Here is a 17000-nt window from a genome sequence, read left to right on the forward strand (position 1 = left end):
TAACTATGGTCGTGGAGAAAAATGGTTAAAAGGGTTCGTAGACAGGCGCCTGGGAAAAGTGATGTACGTAGTAAAAACTAGTATGGGCTACTATAAACGACACCAAAATCAAATGAAAATTCGACATGTGAACAACGAAACAGCAGTTGATGATAAAAGAGGAGAAACTGATCCAGTTACCAACTTATTGCTACCAGATACTACGGCGAATGCAGATAATGAGCATTCTCAAGAACAGTCAACAAGTCCAAAAGAAGTTCGTCGAAGCAGCCGTATGCGCAAATCGGTACACCGCTATCAAGCAGAAGATTTTCGCAATTAAAGCGGGGGATGGTGTTGTGTATGCAAATTCAAATTTACAAACAACAATGAATTTTTATTCTCAGTGTAAAACTAACTTTATTAATTGATATATTTGACGTTGTAATTTTTGTAAATATGGCAATGCTGAATTATGCCATCAGAAATAAAATGTCATTAGGTTTAGAGCAATCAAAGCGTGCATATCTCAACGGCTACCGAAGTGTGTGAGTATAACCTAATAATAAACGTAACATATTTGGTCCTCACACCTCACTATTACGTGACCATTCCCCGTTTTTTTTTTTATTAGTCCCTGGACTATGTTTCCCCTTGCTAGGACTTTTTTCAACCGTGCTGTTTCGCTGGAGCACTCTATGTCCGTACAGAAACTTTTCCATGAGTTTTTCTTCGCCCTGGTAATTTCACGCTTGTAGATGTTCAGTAGATCCCTGTACTCGTCCCGTCTTTAAGACTGAGTTTGTTATTTTTGTAAAATTGATGTTGTATAAGTTTGTTTATATATTAGACTGAAAACGATCAATAAACCTTGCTCATTTTCTACTTATGATAATAAAATATAATAATATAAAAACAACTTGTAAAATTTTAATTTTACAAAAATAAATATTATAATTTATGATTTATTATAAATTATTAGATCCTCTATTATTAGAAATTATTATATTCTATTTTCGAAAACGAAGTTTTTTATATTGTTACATGTAGTATCTAAACACATATACACATATACATATTTTCTTACGACGGCTTTGAAGTGTGCATTCCCATTTTATTTTCAATAAAATATGTAAATACATTTTAAAAATAACTAAAAAAAAATAGAAATTGTTTTTTTATTTGTATTCTATTGCCTATTGTACTACAATAATGATTTAGTAAAACACAAATACTGGCTACCCGTAAGCGATTAGTAGGTCTGTTTACAAGTACATATACATATGTATGTATGTTGTAGTTAAGTTGACCATGCATGCATACACAGGCAGGCGTTGGCTGTATAGAATTGTAGCACGTACCTGCTGCAAGTAAATGTAAGCAAGTTGCTCGAAGTCAGGTCAGAAATGAGTTAATATCTTTTGAACCACAAAATTGTCCAACTTAAAATAAAAAGGGTTTTTTAGATTAAAGTGTATCGCATATTATATATATTTTTTGGAAAATATTCGTGCGGGAAAACAGTATGTAATAATTATTTAAAATTTTTTTTTTTTATTATTTTGATTTTATAAAATTAAATATTTTTTTAACGCAGTTATAAAGTAAATATTTTTATCTTAAAAATAAAACAAAAATTAACAAGATACGACAACTGGAACCAAAGATATAGCATTTTGAGTGTCGGCAAGTTTGCTTACCCATCGAATCTGAGCATATGCAGATCTCTGAAGAAAAAAAAATTTTCGCGGAAATCCTGATACAGGTATTTGCGTATTTCGTGCGAGCAACTTAAAAAAAAGTTTGAGCCGAATCAAAATTATGAAATCTCAAAAGTTGTTCGATTTGTAAACTAATGACCCATATATGACATCACAACTGGAATCGCAGGGGACACGCATAACATCGAAGATTGAAACACAAGAAACGCGTATTTCAGAAATGACGACACAGATTAAATCCAAGTTGGAAACTCAACTGGAAGAACAGAAGACATATATGGCATCCCAACTGGGATCGCAGGAGACACGCATAACTTCCAAGGTGGAAGAACAAGAGGAGCGCTTATCATTGCAGGTGGCACATATGTCTTCGCAGTTAGATGCACAGGAAGCAAGAGTAACATCAAAGCTAGAAGCGCGGGATGCAAAAATCGCTCAATTTCAGGCAGAAGTCGATGATTTAAAAGGTCGTATGGAGCAGTTGCAACTAAATCGCCCAGCAGTTTCAGCGAGTAATCCAAAGGTAAAAACACCATCCTTTGACGGTTCTGTTCCTTTCCAGGTCTTTAAACTACAGTTTGAGAAGACCGCAACAGTGAACAACTGGAATGCTGAAGATAAAGTTCCTGCACTCTTCATAGCTTTGAAAGGGCCAGCTGCCGAAATCTTACAGACTATTCCTGAGTACGAACGGAACAGTTATGACGCATTGATGGCCGCTGTCGAGAGACGTTACGGAAGCGAGCATAGGAAACAGACATACCAAATTGAGTTGCAAAACCGTTACCAAAAAGCGAATGAGACTTTGCAGGAGTTTGCGTCGGATGTTGAAAGGCTGGCCCATCTAGCAAATGCGGACGCACCCGTGGAATACACCGATAAGGTAAAAATCCAGAGCTTTATAAACGGCATACGGGACGTGGAAACGAAGCGAGCTACATACGAAAACCCAAACCCAACATTTGCTGAAACGGTGTCCCGTGCATTGACTCAGAAAACGGCCACACTACTGACTAAACTCGCATACAAAGCTTATCGTGTGGAAGTAGAAATGCCAAATTGGCTAGACACAACTTTGGAAGCACTGGAGGGATCACAACAGAAAAATGCTGGAGTTATGAAATGTTTCAAGTGCGGCAACCCAGGTCACATTGCACGTCATTACAGCACCGGTCCTAATAGTTCCAACAATGTGGGTGGCCGTAAACGCAGAGCTGAAGGAGATGAGCAAATCTCCAAGTCCACTCAGTCGTTAAACTAAAGCGAGTCAGCCGCAAGGGGCGACAGCTGGCTCCCTCAATTGAATGCCCCATAATCTCTATCTCGCAAATTGGATGAAGGTCATGCAATCTTACTGTCGGAGGACATGTGGATGGAAAAGAACGTTTACTGACTGTATATACGGGTGCATCTCATTTCATCATTCGATCTGATTTAGCCAACAAGAAGATAAGACCATTGCATGGAGCACGATTGTGTACAGCTACTGGAGAAGACACCACGGTTCTAGGAGAAGTAGCATGTGAAGTCGCAATTTGGAACGTCACTGTAGTACACAATTTTATAGTCGCTTCCCTAGGAAGTCACCGTGGTGTGATGGTAGCTTGCTCCGCCTACCACACCGTATGCCCTGGGTGCACACCCCGGGCAAAGCAACATCAAAATTTTAGAAATAAAGTTTTTCAATTAGAAGAAAATTTTTCTAAGCGGGGTCGCCCCTCGGCAGTGTTTGGCAAGCGCTCCGGGTGTATTTCTGCCATGAAAAGCTCTCAGTGAAAACTCATCTGCCTTGCAGATGCCGTTCGGAGTCGGCATAAAACATTTATGGTACCGTCCGGCCGATTTGTAGGGAAAATCAATAGGAGCACGACGCAAATTGGAAGAGAAGCTCGGCCTTAGATCTCTTCGCAGGTTATCACGCCTTACATTTATTTTATTTTTTTATTTATTTTCCCAAGGAAGTCGGTTCTATGTACCGGAGCGACTCGAAATTTTTCCCGACCAAGGACTGTCATTTCCCCTTTTTTGGACGGTCATAGTATTGTCAGTGTGTCTCGGGCAAGGGATGATTGCATCGGGCAGGTTGTTCTGGGCTAGATCCCAAAACCCGACGTCCTCGAAACTTTTATCAATCTTTTGCGGCTCCTTGCTGTTCACGCCCAAGGGCGCCCCGTAGGCTACGCCTTAGCGCCGCCCCCCCTATCTTCCAGCAGCCCCACTGCTCAGCAAGCCACAACAAGTACCCCTGCTGGTCCCGCCCCACGGCGCCGCCAACTCATACGGCCGCTCTCACTCATAAATAAAATCTCCGTAGTATAGTCGGTGGCAATGCCGAGCATCAGCCGCTGCCCCCATCAGTCTCTCCTCCCCTCTTTTCCGGCAGCAATCGTGTAGGCCAGGGAAACAGACTCTTAGTCCCTACCACCTTTTGCGCCGTTAGCCAGCACAGAATATATATGCTTGCGACATCCGCCCAATGCAGCTCCTTCCTTGGACGGTGCCACGTTCCTAGATGTTCTGATCTCCGCGACGGCAACCCACCGACGGGTTTCATTGCACCATGTTGCCAGGCCGTAAATCCAAATACACCGGGTACCCCGATGCTTGCCCAGGACCACAACAGCAGTTGCGTCCTAGCCTTTCACAACTCAGGCGTAGTCACTCGCCACTTACTCCCAGAGTGACGACGCACAGTGGCGCCTCTGCCGTTAAAGCATGGCAAAAATAATAAAAAATAATGAAAGCGTTCGCTAAAACTAATACATGTTTCTAATAGAGAATTTTCCAGGGAACAAGAATATACAACTGCTTTTTCACAGAAAATTACAGTTTACCAGGTAGCGCCGCTCAAATTGACCAATTTTCAACATTGGGAAAATTTTGAGATTTTTCTTCTTTTTGGTTGTATTTAAAATGGTTTTGTGAGTAAATAAGGCGGCCGGCTGTCGTTTTCTTGTATAGCAATCAAAGATAATTTAATTTAGGATTGAAACAAAAAAAACTTTTTTTTTTGGTAAAAGTTGGCGGATATACCTGTTTTTCGAAATGCCTATTTTTAGGCCCTTTTTAAAACTTTAATGGATAAATAATGTTAAAATATGTGCTCCGTCAAATTAACAGTAGTTTTTTGTGAAATATTCAGTTATCCAAATTCATAAAGTCTACCTGCGTCAAGCTGCAACTTCACTTTTTACATCAAATAAATTTAAACAACCTTGGGCATAAATACGCGTCTGAGCAGGTATATATAATTCAATACGGCCGTAAGGTCGTTTTTGTTATTGGAACTTGTTAACAACATACATTTTTTTAGTTACGAATTGTATACTTGAAATTCATTTTAATAATTTGAGTAGGTATATAAAGCTATCCGTCATACAATGCCCATTATCATTCGTCTTTTGGAGATTAAGGAACTAAGTATTCTGTTTACTTAAATAAAGTGGATAGTATTTTTAAATATAGTTCACAGTTTAATATTTAGTCAGATACACTCGAAGCCAATTCTAATATGTATCTAGAAAACTCGAAACTATTTGCGGTGTTTAAATCTACAAAGTCAAGACGGGACTTCGTTGAGGCTATTATGAGAAAATTAGCGATTGAAACAAGCATTAAAGAAAAGGAAGGCCTGGAAGAAAAAATTGGTTTACAATACATTATGATAGAAAGAAAATGGAATGACGTCTATCGTAACAATTCAAAATTTCTAAGTAAGCATGAAAAGTGGCTAGCTGACAAAACTTTTTTGGACGAAGAAACACCTAGCACGTCACCCAATCCAACTATAGGGAGACCAACAAAACCCATAGAAGAGTGTTCTACCTGCACAAGGAAAAGGAAGCTGTCTGATAACACAAAAGCTATGGCCACGACTCATCTTTCAGAAGCACTGGCTATTAAATATAAAAAAGACGAGGAAAACGTGAAGTCTCATATAACAGAAGCAGTTGCGGTAGCAAGTCCAGTGCGACTGATGAGGATCAAAAACAGCATTCCCACACCACCAAATGCGCTACCTAGGAAATACACTCCCGAAGAAGCTTTGGCGCTGTTTATAGATCTCGGTTTAACGAAGAAAAAAAATATTATATTGTGTAAGTCATTACTGCAACGTAACGCCGATATTTTACCTGGATACAAAAAAATTACTAAGCCAAGAAAGAAGGAGTTCCTCTAAGTCCCAAAATAACCGAAGTATCAGATGAAATTGAGCTACGAAACCTAATGGATCATACGTCTACACGACTTCTTCAATGTTTTACTGAAGAGAAGTTGAAATCACTGCCAAACGTGCTAGCATTGATAACTAAGTGGGGCTGTGATGGATCATCAGGACAAAGCGGACATTATTTTATAAATTTCTTATTTCTATTTTTGTTGTATTTTAAGGAAATATATGCTTGGTTACAAAATTTACACAATTGTAAGTAAATTATTTGTTCACTGCCAATTCGCAATAGAGCGTCAGCTGTTGCGAAGTGACATTTTGTTCGCCCGAAATTGCCGATAGGCGGAAAAAGTTCACCCGAACAAAAGAAGTGAAGGCGAACACTTTTCCGCATGAACTTCGCGATAAGGGTGATTGTATCACAAGGCGTTGTATAAAAAATAATCAAGAAGAAGCAATCAGCTGTTGGGATAACAACACCTGGTACTGAATTCGCCTTGAGCAGTTATAGATAAGTAGATCAAACAAACTGTAACGAAGCTGCAGTTTTCTCCTTCGTTGACATTTTATTCAATCCAAAACATACATAGGACCGCTTTAACTCAGGGTTAACTTGACATTTTGCCGTTCTGTAGATGAGCTTAAAGTTTAATGAAGGTACTTTCCAAAAAGAAAAACAGTGACGTATCTAACGGTCAGTCTTTGATTTTTTATACCAGTCTTCTAGTTTATCAAATGATTCCACATAAATATCATAGAGCGTGAAAAGAGCACCTGCTTGTATGGGTAAACGGATAAGTCGTGGCGTCATGCCTTTATAAAAAGCTAAAAATCCCTCCTCACGATAAGTTTTTACCAAGCAATCCCAACTATTTTTATATTTAGCAGCTGCAAGGCCTTGCATGCGGCGTCTTTAATGTATCAATTGGTGTATTAGCAAATACTTCACTACCACCTACTATTAGCCCAATCATTACTGTCATCCATTTTGCTGGTTTTTTAGTAGGATCATCACCTTTAAAATAATTTTTAAACGCCTCCATTATACTAAAACGTATTCCATGGTTTGAACATTGGCGTAAAAGTGTGGGTGTAAGACCCATGTACATGCCACGAAAACCTACAGCAGATAAGGATGAATAAGCATTTTATTTAGTGAACATTACAAGCATTGGTCACCGTTTCAAAAGTTGTTTAATTCTCCTTTAAACAACTTTTGAAACGGTGACCAATGCTTGTAATGTTCACTAAATAAAATGCTTATTCATCCTTATCTGCTGTAGGTTTTCGTGGCATGTACATGGGGCTTACACCCACACTTTTACGCCAATGTTCAAACCATGGACAACAACAACAACAACCGTTTCAAAAGCGGTTAAAATATAAAAACGAGGTGGTTATTAACCACACCTTGATTTTTGAGTATTAGACGAGTCGCGTGAAACAAGCCACGAAATTGCGGTGTTTCACTTCGACGATCATTAATAAGTTTCACTTTTAAGCTTTCCATTGGTGTAGTCACAAGACAAGACCCAACAGCTCCTGCGCTCAAACCGCACACAAATCCGTTAAATGTAGAAAGTTTTTTCTGCTCAACAAGCAGAGACTTAAAAAACTCGAACGATCCAACGCTAAGAAATAAAGAAAAAATTTTATTTATTTGGAGATTATGATGGTTACTATTATAAGCAGTATCCTTACGTAACTGCCATTTTGGGTATGCTACCATAAAGCATTACACTTTACCGCGATAGAGGCCAAGGAATCCATATTGTCTTGTGGTCTTCGATAAGCAGTCAACTACGCCTTGGTACTTCTTTTTGACTCCTACATACATACATTAATGTTGCTAAGTTTGTTCTAAGTTTGCAGTGCATTACCTTTTTCGTCCAATTGCAGTTGAGTCTTTATATATTCGGTTGGAAATGTTATAAGAACTTCGGTTCCGCCGGCCATTCCTCCAGCCAAAATACTTTTCCAACTATTATTACCCATTTTGCAAAACTTTTTAGCTAGCTATTTGGCATCTTTATTACAAATTCCACACATATGTGTCAAAGAGTTTTTTTTTGAACGTTTCTTTTTTTTTCAATTAACTATATAAACAAATCCCAGCTGATGGGCAGGCAATTAGCTGTTTACAGCCTGCACAGTCTGAGTAAAATATAACGGACGTCGATTTATTTATGGATCACGATATTTATTGAAAGTTAAACATGATCATGGTCCGGACCGCAAAATATCTACAAATTTTGACATCCACCAATATGGATCGCGGTATTGATCATTGTGGATAAAACAAGTGTGACGTCAAAATTACAAATAGATTGGATTTGTAATTGACTATCACTTTCTCATTCTGTATCTCTTTCTATCACCCGCTGATGACAGCCGGCCCTTTCCGCCGCCATATTGAACACCCTGTCAAAACGCTAAAGAGTAGCCATATTGAACATCCTGTCAGGCAGTTGACGGATAAGATATTGTAGGTATTATCGATTCCTTTTCAATCTATTTGGTACGTTAGTTGAATTTTATCTGTACTAGGTTTTCTTTAGTTATCGAAAAGTTAGTTGGTGATCTCTAGAATTTGTGCAAAGAAGTTTAAATTTGTATTGAAAATTTTAAAAGTTGGCAGAACAGTCGGCAATCACGCAAATACGATTGTACACAAGGAAAATTTTATAACGTTCCAGAGCTTTCGGCACACGCCGTAGTAGTAAAATAAGTATCAATTTGTAAAAAATTTAGAATAAATCATCATGCCACACCTCAATGCTGCAGATGAAACTTCCAACCAGGAACGAAAAATAATCACCCTTATCGCGAGTTTTATTTTCACCCGAAAATACCCTGCAAAAATTGTTGGATTACGTGTTCCATTTTCTTCATGTTGGAGTACTCTAACAATACTCCTTTGCAATACGTTTGCGGACCACCATCAGCAAATAACTGATAATAAAATTTTACTATGGCAACTCTGATAAAATGCAACTGCGCACTGGTTTTATATATACATACTATAGTATAGAGAAATATTAGTTTCTTTATTCACGCAAATGCTAAAGAACAAAAGAATATTCGAAGTATAAAATATAAAAGTTGTATTGCCTCTCTTCATTTACTTTCATTTTAAATTAAATTCACTCCGATAATTCTTTCCGACACAATTCCTCTTTAGTACTTTCGCATATGATCCTCTGTGGGTGCTCCATGGAGTACTACAGTGGAAGTACTTTGGAAAGTACTCTTACGTATGTACTCTATGGAATACTCACAAACAAAGCGAGAGTGGGATCACCTACTCCTCTCCTAGGACATCGCAATGTTAATTGGAGCACATTTTTTGTATGAATACAGATTAGATTTGGAGCAGTCCTATGCTCCCAAAGGAGTATTCCTTACATTCACCCTTATCGCAAAGTGCTCGCGGAAAAGTGTTCGCCTTTACTTCTTTTGTTCGGGTGAACTTTTTCCGCCTATCGACAATTTCGGGCGAACAAAAGTTCACTTCGAAACAGCTGATGCTCTATTGCGAATTGGCAGTGAACAAATAATTTACTTACAATTGCGTAAATTTTGTAACCAAGCATATATTTCCTTAAAATATAACAAAAATAGAAATAAAAAATTTAACAGTTTTTGTTCACCCTATCGCAGAGGGTGGCGAAACAATTTTTCATGTTCGAAAAAGATTTCACCTTATCGGCAACTCTTTGTTCGGGCGAAATGAACAGCGGGGAAACCAAAATTTTTTCACTTATACACCCTTATCGCGAAGTTCACGCGGAAAAGTGTTCGCCTTCACTTCTTTTGTTCGGGTGAACTTTTTCCGCCTATCGGCAATTTCGGGTGAACAAAAGTTCACTTCGAAACAGCTGATGCTCTATTGTGAATTAGAAGTGAACAAAAAATTTACTTGCAATTGTGTACATTTTGTAACCAAGCATATATTTCCTTAAAATTATCTCTATTCAAAATTTATAAAATAATGTTTAGTATTGCACTTAGGTTGGTATTGATTGAGCGCGAGGAGAATATAAATGTGAAAGCGATTCGGAAGCATTATTTATTGATTTTTTTCTAAAACTCGCGATAAGGGTGATTGTTTACAGGCGAATGAGAAGAAAACAAAATGTTTTTGTTTTGAAATTTGATACTATTATAATTATATGTACTTCTATTATTAGAAATAAATCAATAAATAATGCATAATCGTAAGCTGAGCGGAAAAAAGTGAAATTCCTGTATTGCTAAGTATGTAAATTCTATTTTTTCACAACGTATCAGTCGGCCAAGTTATCCATTGTGGACAAAGCAACGGTTCCAAAATGTTGATCACCTCACTGAAACAAGGTTACATAAGACCCACTTCATGGTACCCCAGCGGGTTAGGGGGTCAGAATATTCCCGCGGTAGGTATGCCTGTCGTAAGAGGCGACTAAAATACCAGATTCAAGGGGCTGTGTAGCGCAACCCTTCAGGTTGCCAGCGCGATATATAGCTTCTCCAAACCCAATTGTCAACCTCACCTATCCACGGCGAATCCTGTTTCACTAACAGACGAGGCTCTGGCGACCCCAAGCTCCTCATGGAACTTGGGGGTGGGGAGGGAGGGAATGGCCTGAGGGTTAATGTGGCCACATAAATCGTTCCCAAAATGGTCGAACTAGCATCTTAATGGTGCTGTGGTACCGGATCTGTATCCGGCAAAGGACCATTACATCGATAACACTCCCCAAAGCCTTCGGGGTGCAACCTTATCGCTACAGCAACAACCACAACCCACTTCATGGTCCTTTCCAACGCTTTTTCCCTATGCGAAAAAAACGAAGACATTTACTCAACTTTACAATTGGTGGAACTCCAAATTTTTGCTTCAATGGGGGCAACGAGTTGGTAAGAATAACTAGCAAATATTAGAATGCCAGCTTGTTTAGCCTGTAATATTGGCAAAAGCTAATTGAAAAAAATTAACTTGTTATTCAAAAGTGCTGAAAATAGTAATTTTTAGCTTACAGTGAATCATTTAGCTCCAAAGGGTGTTACGACCGACTGGTTGCAATCGACCGGTAATGCGATGGAAAAGTTGAATCCGACTCAGTTGCATCGCAAACCGTAGTTGGATCTAAATTGGTAATCGAACACACCAAAGTGCTGGCGAACAAAAGGTAAAATTTGCCACTAAGCTATAGTGTTAAGCCGCAGCTAAGGTGACAGATATCCGGAAAAGTTCTTTCTGGTGAAAACGGCGACCACGCCAGTTACGAAAATTTTATCCCCAAAAAAATCTTGGACATCCTATCCAGTACCAGGGAGTGGAGTACCGTGGTGATAGCCAGTGAATTTCCCGGCTGCGAAAGGGAACTTCTTTGAGTGACTAACCCAAACGGAAACGGTGAGTTTATATTCAAAAAGTAGATTTAATTAATATGCCCCTTAATGGAATCGATTTCGGAAACAGGAACGTTCGCGCAGCTCCGTGACCATCCCACAATAAAGGTGAAGCCTTCAGGTTGCAGCACACCATCAAAAACAGCTGTTTGTTCTGCCAGGAGCCCACACAAATTACCACAATATCGGAAAAACAAGGTAAAACTAAGTATTTCGTAGTTTGGCATCCATTTGGATCCAGTAAGTTGCGCTGGCACACCCGGAAACAAGCATAAAGTCGTGCGCTTAATGCATGAGCATACCGTGGCGCTAATTGGGAGAATTACCCGTGTTTTTTTCTTGGAAGACATCGCATAAGATATCATGCAGGGCTGCGATTCGAATAAAGAAAACCAAGTGCGCATTTAATGAACCCTGATCGGGAGGTTTTGGGATTAGTGAGGATTCATATTCGTGCGGAGGATTGCTTCTTTCAGCTTCGTCTCGGAGGCGGTGTCCTGCAGCAAGCTGGCTGGACCACCTGTGATTTAATTGGGAGGGTGAATCCGAGTGTGCTGATTTGATGCAACCATTCACTTCCATGTGTGGGTAATCGCGGCGCATTCGGCTCATTGAGCAGACGAGGGATTTCAAGGGGGTGAGGTGGAACGCACACACCAGTGGAGTTGTGATTTAGAGTGCATCAGGTCAATACATTTGGTGGTAAAACACTAACATTTTTTTTTTTGCATACTTTATTTAAATACAAGAATACATGCGTGGTAGTTATATAATAAAATTAGTACAGTAAGAGTGAGGTAGGGTTTGGTTGGAACAATCGGACAGCGTAACCCAGGACTGTAAACTCGCGTATGCGAGATCGCGATCTTCAATCGCGAACCGTAACCTTTGGTCATGTCAGGTTGTTTTGACCAGATCCTCCTTCACCTAAGATAGATTAACCTCTTTCTTGCATATATTTTTTTTCACTTTGTATATGTATACCTACATTTAAGTGAAATAGGAATTTAAATAGGCATATTTTTGTGATCAGCCAGGAGCTGTTAATCTATATAGATTTAGGTGAGATATGAATTCCCAAAACCTTGTGTGAATATGAGGGTGATGTAAAATCCCAATAAGAAGTGCAGGTCGGTGCAATACACGTGATATGATACCGGGGGGCCGCATAAAGGTTCGAGATCGGACATGAATAATTGCATTAGTCCGAAAGTCAGGTCAGATGCTGGGACGTCCTAGGGTAGGCCTGTAGGTTCTTGAATTCATTTTTTTTTTTGGAGTGATTATTCCGAGCTCGGCTCAACCGTGTCCATGCACAGGGGTTGCACCGATGAGCAACCATACGTTAAGTTGTCATACCATATTGATTAATAAATAAAACATTATAATGAATTGTTAAATTGAAGTGAAGGTGTGATGAGTGAATTTCTTGACGGGGTCATGACGGACGAGGACGGGATAACATGGGGGAGTGGTAGGGTGGCATGAGCGTGGGGAGTGACTCATGAATATGGGGGGTGTAGGGAATTTTAGGGGCCAGCCACAAGGGCCTAGGTTGGCAAAAGGTTGAGGAGGGGCGGATTGGCCGGCCTCATACAAAGGAGGCGAACCGAAACTCGGACAAGGGGGGTACGAAGGGGACGGACAAGGACAGTTAGGGGTATTGAGAGTTAGAAAGGGGGGGTTGATGATTCTATTGGCCGTGGCTGGTCAGATGCTACGAGGGTGGAGTGATTACTCCGGTGTCACTGAAGGGTATGAATTTTATTATTGCAGGCGGGTTTGATGGGGCTCGACCCCTCCTCTGGCCTCCGCCAGGCTGCGTTGGACTTGTCGCGGAATGTGGGTATGCTTGCCTTTAAGCACGAACTAGCTCGTCGGATATGGGTGGGTTTCGTTTTCCACAGTCCACGCAGCAACCGCAATAAAAAAAAATGCATACCCTTCAGTGACACCGGAGTAATCACTCCACCCTCGTAGCATCTGACCAGCCACGGCCAATAGAATCATCAACCCCCCCTTTCTAACTCTCAATACCCCAAACTGTCCTTGTCCGTCCCCTTCGTACCCCCCTTGTCCGAGTTTCGGTTCGCCTCCTTTGTATGAGGCCGGCCAATCCGCCCCTCCTCAACCTTTTGCCAACCTAGGCCCTTGTGGCTGGCCCCTAAAATTCCCTACACCCCCCATATTCATGAGTCACTCCCCACGCTCATGTCACCCTACCACTCCCCCATGTTATCCCGTCCTCGTCCGTCATGACCCCGTCAAGAAATTCACTCATCACACCTTCACTTCAATTTAACAATTCATTATAATGTTTTATTTATTAATCAATATGGTATGACAACTTAACGTATGGTTGCTCATCGGTGCAACCCCTGTGCACGGACACGGTTGAGCCGAGCTCGGAATAATCACTCCAAAAAAAAAATGAATTCAAGAACCTACAGGCCTACCCTAGGACGTCCCAGCATCTGACCTGACTTTCGGACTAATGCAATTATTCATGTCCGATCTCGAACCTGTATGCGGCCCCCCGGTATCATATCACGTGTATTGCACCGACCTGCACTTCTTATTGGGATTTTACATCACCCTCATATTCACACAAGGTTTTGGGAATTCATATCTCACCTAAATCTATATAGATTAACAGCTCCTGGCTGATCACAAAAATATGCCTATTTAAATGCCTATTTCACTTAAATGTAGGTATACATATACAAAGTGAAAAAAAAATATATGCAAGAAAGAGGTTAATCTATCTTAGGTGAAGGAGGATCTGGTCAAAACAACCTGACATGACCAAAGGTTACGGTTCGCGATTGAAGATCGCGATCTCGCATACGCGAGTTTACAGTCCTGGGTTACGCTGTCCGATTGTTCCAACCAAACCCTACCTCACTCTTACTGTACTAATTTTATTATATAACTACCACGCATGTATTCTTGTATTTAAATAAAGTATGCAAAAAAAAATTTTAGTGTTTTACCACCAAATGTATTGACCTGATGCACTCTAAATCACAACTCCACTGGTGTGTGCGTTCCACCTCACCCCCTTCAAATCCCTCGTCTGCTCAATGAGCCGAATGCGCCGCGATTACCCACACATGGAAGTGAATGGTTGCATCAAATCAACACACTCGGATTCACCCTCCCAATTAAATCACAGGTGGTCCAGCCAGCTTGCTGCAGGACACCGCCTCCGAGACGAAGCTGAAAGAAGCAATCCTCCGCACGAATATGAATCCTCACTAATCCCAAAACCTCCCGATCAGGGTTTAGGAAATGCGCACTTGGTTTTCTTTATTCGAATCGCAGCCCTGCATGATATCTTATGCGATGTCTTCCAAGAAAAAAACACGGGTAATTCTCCCAATTAGCGCCACGGTATGCTCATGCATTAAGCGCACGACTTTATGCTTGTTTCCGGGTGTGCCAGCGCAACTTACTGGATCCAAATGGATGCCAAACTACGAAATACTTAGTTTTACCTTGTTTTTCCGATATTGTGGTAATTTGTGTGGGCTCCTGGCAGAACAACCAGCTGTTTTTGATGGTGTGCTGCAACCTGAAGGCTTCACCTTTATTGTGGGATGGTCACGGAGCTGCGCGAACGTTCCTGTTTGCGAAATCGATTCCATTAAGGGGCATATTAATTAAATCTATTTTTTGAATATAAACTCACCGTTTCCGTTTGGGTTAGTCACTCAAAGAAGTTCCCTTTCGCAGCCGGGAAATTCACTGGCTATCACCACGGTACTCCACTCCCTGGTACTGGATAGGATGTCCAAGATTTTTTTGGGGATAAAATTTTCGTAACTGGCGTGGTCGCCGTTTTCACCAGAAAGAACTTTTCCGGATATCTGTCACCTTAGCTGCGGCTTAACACTATAGCTTAGTGGCAAATTTTACCTTTTGTTCGCCAGCACTTTGGTGTGTTCGATTACCAATTTAGATCCAACTACGGTTTGTGATGCAACTGAGTCGGATTCAACTTTTCCATCGCATTACCGGTCGATCGCAACCAGTCGGGCCGGGGCGGCTACAGTGTCGTGCTTCGACGCATGTGCGTGACGCTTGAGGTAGTCCTGAATTCGGTCTGGGCTAAGTGGGTGTTCGTGGCCATCCCATGCGGATGAAGATCAAGTCCGCATGGCTGTGGAGCGTCCACTCAGGGGTTTTGGTTAGGACGATTTTTGAGGGGTTGGGGCAGTTTGACTGGGCTTCCGATTGGGAAGAAATTCATCACACACACTTTTGAAACAATTCATTCGTTATTTAAAATTCACACGGAATAGAAAAGGAATACTATATTACACGGTAATTGCTAAACGGACATTGAGCTGAATCAGGGTTGATGCGCTGTTCTAACGCGCAGAATTTAACTTTCAGAAGAGATAACTGAGTACACATATATATATCTACATATCTACGCTTAAGTTGAATCTTGAAACTTACATATCGAAACACGTATATAAACTTTAACATTTTTGTAAACGCACGGCTTGGGCTTCGCGAACAAAACTTTTTTGTGAGGAGATAATAGCTCGGTTGTATTATGACGAGAAGGGGTTCGCGGAAAGCAGGGCTGCATGGCAGTAATAAGAAGCAAGTGGGGGATAAAGATAGGACTTCGAAAACATTCGCCGACGAGGACGAAAGTTCCATAGTCGAGCAAGAGGATACCGGCAGGGAAGAAGGCGCCATAGGCGATGACAGAAATCAAGCGGTCGAGACATCGCGTGGAGGCCAGCGGATCATACCCGTGGGTGACATTCCTTCGCCTGAAGTGTCGCTGTTGGACAAAGTCAGCGGCGAGCTGTTGCAGAAGTTCGAGTCGATGTTCTTCCAATACCAGATGGACGTAAATAAAACCACGGCGGATGCTATCAATGAAGCGATGTTGAAAGTTCGGAAGGACGTGCGTAGCTTGGGGGATAGGGTCTCAGCCGTGGAGAGACACCACAGTAATGATAAATTAGACGAGAAATCGGGGTCTGGGGAACAGGCGTTGGTAGACCGTTCGTGCGAAGAGTGCGAGTCAAAGGGTGCGTCAGGAAATCAGCGATCGCAGGCCTGCCGGCGGCTGTTCACCGATTCACCAGATGGTAACACCGGGGTCGCACGGACCGATAAGTTGAAGTTTAAAATAATTAAAGATTGGGGCTTGAGATATGCGGGAAACTCGAAGTCAATACCCGTTGAAAGGTTTTTGTTTCGGGTGGAAACGTTACAAAAGCGTCACAACATTTCTTCGGAGGATTTATATGCCAACTTTCATTTGCTTTTGGAGGGATCGGCACAGGATTGGTTTTGGCTGTTTATGGAGGAACATTCGGAAGGGAAAAATGTAGGGTTTGCCGAACTCCGTAGCGCGTTGCTGAACCAGTTCAGGAAAGCCGATTGCGACGAAGAGATTAGACAGGCAATGAACGAAAGGAAACAGGAATTTTCTGAAACATTTGACGAATTTTACGCAAGCATCAAGGGTATGGCATTTACGATGAAGGATCGGATGCCCGAGCTTAGTTTAGTTAACCTGATGAGACGAAATTTGAAATACAAAATTAAGAACTTGATTTTTGGATGTCACATAGAAACGCTGCAGCAGCTGAAGGAGGAGTGCAGGCGGGCCGAGAAGCACCTCAAGGAACAAGAGCAAAAGTTTCCGAGGAGGAAGCTGGTCGACGAGGTAGAGGCAGAGCCGCACAAGGACCCATGCGACGCCG

The 17000-nt window shown here is 41.2% G+C and overlaps 1 protein-coding gene and 1 pseudogene across 9 annotated transcripts in view; both read right to left on the reverse strand.

The window, feature by feature from the left end:
* Wnk (Wnk kinase) overlaps positions 1 to 17000 on the reverse strand; it is a 1618425-nt gene that overhangs the window by 1442226 nt on the left and 159199 nt on the right. The window lies entirely within an intron of this gene.
* On the reverse strand, positions 6418 to 9029 carry LOC137234319 (tricarboxylate transport protein, mitochondrial-like; annotated as a pseudogene).

Source organism: Eurosta solidaginis, chromosome X (genome assembly GCF_040869045.1).
Source record: "Eurosta solidaginis isolate ZX-2024a chromosome X, ASM4086904v1, whole genome shotgun sequence".
Taxonomy (NCBI): Eukaryota; Metazoa; Arthropoda; class Insecta; order Diptera; family Tephritidae; genus Eurosta; species Eurosta solidaginis.